This window comes from Physeter macrocephalus, chromosome 18, assembly GCF_002837175.3.
Source record: "Physeter macrocephalus isolate SW-GA chromosome 18, ASM283717v5, whole genome shotgun sequence".
NCBI lineage: Eukaryota > Metazoa > Chordata > Mammalia > Artiodactyla > Physeteridae > Physeter > Physeter macrocephalus.
Window position 1 is genome coordinate 81,568,923 of NC_041231.1, and position 4,327 is coordinate 81,573,249.

Genomic DNA, 4,327 nt, shown 5'->3' on the forward strand with positions numbered 1-4,327 from the left:
TAAGGACAATGCACACAAAAGTAAAAAGATGAGGTAAACATCTTACACTTTTAAGCATTGCTTGAAACTTAGTGCTTAGATATTCCCAATGCCTAGGCTCTAGAACGATGCTTAAAAAGTCCTCCATAATGATGATGATATGACACGTATCTGAACCACATAATGAGCAGCAGGTTTCTTGGTCTTCTGAGTAGGCAATGATGTTCTTCCCTGTTATTACAAAGCAATCATGACTAAGTTTTGTCAAGAATATTGCTTCAGTGTGGGTTTACATGAGGCACCAAGCTACAGTAAGAGCAGCTACAATGCCATTCAAAAATTGCCATACTATAGGCCATCTGGAAAGAATGTCCAGTCAGTTTCTTGAACCTGGCAGGTGAAAGAGGAGTAGGAGGAAACATTCTTGGTTCAAAAGAATCAAAATAAGTCACTGTCCAAGAAAAGCTGCAGCAGGAGAATCCGGCAGTTAGGGATATTATAAGTAGAGTCCAGAATCCTAACAGTCCAGTGTGTGTACATCATCTTCGTTCTTCCAATTTTCAGCATGTAACTCTTTTACGATCAGGTAGATGATGGCGAGGAGGATGGCAAACAGCAGCGAACAGAGAACTGAGAGGACCTGGACCGGCCAGCGCCGGGCTTGGGCTCTGCCGCCCGCGTCCGCCGAGAAAATGCCATTGCGTTTATCGGGCAGGGCGGGAGACCCGTCCGCATCTGGCCGGAGTAGCGAGTACTTTCTAGGTTCCGACGACGCCCCGGCCGAGCACTCGGCCCGCAGGTCACGGGCCACTCGGTTGCATCCCTCCTCCTCATCGACTTCACCCTCACCCCAGCTGTCTCCGTGACTCGGGCGGGGGGTGAAGGTGGCAGGCCCCCACTGCCCCACCCCCTACGGACACAGTGGTCTTCCCTTCCCCAGGGGAAGTTGGTGGAGTTTTCTGAAGTCACTTTAAATGAATTTTCCACACAAAGTTGAGTTTGACAGTCAACCTCCAATATGATACTTGAATAGCTTTCTAGAATCTTAAATAGATCACTGAGGAACATTAGAAACCTAGTGTGAGCAAGCTAGGCTTTTACCTGGTGGAGAGAAGGAGGGACTATTGCACTATCCATTGGTACTTCTGCACTATTTTCTCTTAATTTTCACATAACATCAACCCCAACTCCTGTAGATTCTTCCACCCACGTGCAGCTAACATCCATCCAGTTCCTCTCATATCCATTGCAGGAATCTGCTCTAAGTAACATCATCTCTCATTTGTAATTCTCCAACAGCCTCTGGATTTATCTAGAAGTACACACCCTTGAGCTTCCATTCCACACACAGTAGTCACAATAATCCCTTTTGCTTAGATTCCTGTACTTTTTTCTCTTAGAGTAAATTCTCATACATTTCCCTTAACCATTCATGGCCTTGGCTCACCTAGGCTTCCACCTTCATATTTTTTCTATACTACTCTTCCTTTCCTCGGCAACCACATTGAATTTTTTCTGTTTCTTGTACTGTGTCTTTGCTCTTTTCCACCTCAGGACTTTCCACATTTACCTACTACATTTACCAGAAACATCCATAATAATTTTCCTTCTCAACCTGTCCCCCTTTTCAACTATACGGTAGCATCCTACTTATCTTTTCCTCATTCCTTGGATCCTAGTATAAATGCCATTTTCTTAATGCAGTCTTTCCAGAATCCCTTACTTCGAGGTAAATTTAGAGGCTAGATTTCTTCTATTTTAGCACATGTCATACTAATAAATATGTATTTCATAGTTGCAACATTTATAGAAACTATATTCCTCTCCACTCAGCATCACACCCCTAGTGCTTAGCCCATAGTGACTGACTTGACTCCTATTGATCCTTTCTGTAACTTGAGTAGGGACTAGCCTGAAAGGCAAACATCACTGTGGGTACGTGCCATGGACATGGGACAGGCAAGGGCTAACCATGAGGGCTTGAGCAAGTCTGTGCTGGCAAGAATTGAAAGAGCAGTTTCAAGTAGTATGGTTTTTTTTTGAACTTTTTATTTTAAATTGGAGTATAGTTGATTAACAATGTTGTGTTAGTTTCAGGCGTACAGCAAAGTGTTTTAGCTATACATATACATGTCACTATGTTTTTTCAAATTCTTTTCCCAATTAGGTTGTTACAAAATATTGAGCAGAGTTCCCTATGTTATACAGCAGGTCCTTGTCGGTTATTCGTTTTTAAATAGAGCAGTGTGTACATGTCAATCCCAAGTATTTACGAACTGGAATAAATGTACTTATAGATGGAGATGATAAGGAAGTAGTCCTGTCCTTTAGGTGATGCTAACAATAATCATAAACAATATAGGAGAAGTCAGTTTATGGGGGTGAGAACGAGAGAAGAAGGAATTATGCTGATGGTGTTGAGTTTAAGGAATCTACAGAATTTTCACAAGAGATATCCAGTAGGCATAGTTGCATCTTGAGCTGAAGAAATAAGTGAAGATTAGAGAGTTGGGACTCATTTCGTGTGATTGGAATAGTGCTTGTAAAATATGTTTACTCAGGAGAGTATTTTTAAAAAGTAGACTGAAGATGTGCTCCTGGGGGCCTTGGAAGTGTGTATCCTTCTATTGTGACACATGAGACCCACAGAATTTAATTATGTTTGGAAGTAAAATGTATAGAAAATTAAAAAGACTTAGTTTTGAAACTTTTAAATGACTTCCATCATTATTACTCTATGTCCCTAAAGCTTTAGCTTTGCAAAAGCATTTTGAATTTAGAGATTTGAAAATACAAACACAGCTACTATAGTCGTTCATCTTTTTGGCTTGCTATTCTTTATTCTCCAAGAGATGCATGACTTGGGAAATACCTGGTACCTTATAGTAAAGCTTTACATTGTTTGTCTTTGATCTTTATCACTAAGTTATCCTAGCCTTGCTATAGGACCCATAAATTTTTTTTACCATGCCAAGTTTTCTAATATTTCTTGGTCATATGAATAGCTTGTACTAGTTCTAGCTTTCCTCTTCACCCAGGGCAGAGACAAGAAACAAAGCAGAAACCAAAATGTTGAAATATCCCAGGGCTGTCTCTTTGCCTCAGGAATTCTCTCTTGAGACTTCTCAAACCCACCCACATTTAAAGATATTTTACGCTCTTTCATCTTTTTACGTGTGGGATAAGCTTCTGATGATTACAGTGTGATCTCTGTACACATATACACCATTTATGCAAGAGCAAGTTTGGAACATTAAACAATTATAGTAGTATTGATATGATTACAGTGATAATGATGATGTTACTTTTAGCATTATCAATTATGTGTTTATTATGCACCAGATAGTGCATGAGTTTTACTTGGATTATCTCATTTAATTTTCATGTCAAACTCATTCAGTGAGTGCTATTATTATTCTTATTTTATAGATAAGGACACTGAGGTCTAGAGAGCTGGTAATGATTTTTGTTCAAATCACACGGCTCAGAACATAGTTAAGCTGGGATTCAAACTCAAGCACTCTAACTTCAAAACATGAATACTTCATCACTATGGTAACACTCCCGCCACCTTCCTGACTCACTTAAATTTCTGACCCCTAGAGAAACCTCTAGCTTTTTAGTCACAATTTTCCACCATTTTGGAAACAAAATAAAATTATTGGTTCCTCAATCAATGCTTAAGACATCAGCAGATATGCACAGTGACAGTGATTTTCACTCATGGTTTAATTTTATTAATTAAGATGCTAAGAATGTGCATGACCTAGGAACAGAAGAATACCAAGAGGAGCCGTGCCTTATTAACAGACTAAAAAATAAATTTCACTTTCATAAACGGGGTGTTCATTTCCAGACATGGTTGCATTTTGGATGTAAAGCGGATATGCCAGTGTATAGGACAATATTATTCAGATCTTTATTAGACACCTCAATCTGTCCATATCCTGGCGAAGAAAGCAACCATATTCTTTGCAGGTACCAACTGGCTGAAAAACAAGAGTTAAATCATTGTTAGTGACTTTGGCCCTGGAGATTTATCTGGCTTTTGGGGTCTGGAGCAAATATTTTGTTTATATTTTCTTCCATATTTTCCCCTCTCCTTATGTTCCCGTCTCTCTTTCTTTCATTTATTTTTCCCATATATTTTTACCAAGCAATCATTATATATAGAAGAGATCCCATCTTGGGTCTTGAGAAGCAATAGTAAATAAAAAGAACTGAGTCTTCAGCTTCATGGAGCTTATAGTCTAATGAGAAACACAGACGTATAGACAGCTAAAGGGGCAACTACAATTCTGAGTGATAAAATGCTATCACAGAATAAATAGGTGGGTCACTTAGGGAG

General features: G+C 39.4%; 1 pseudogene; it reads right to left on the reverse strand.

Moving 5' to 3' along the window:
* Nucleotides 1-236: 236 nt before the first annotated feature.
* LOC102981154 (ADP-ribosylation factor-like protein 6-interacting protein 6) lies at nucleotides 237-1,116 on the reverse strand (annotated as a pseudogene).
* Between the last annotated feature and the right edge of the window lie 3,211 nt (nucleotides 1,117-4,327).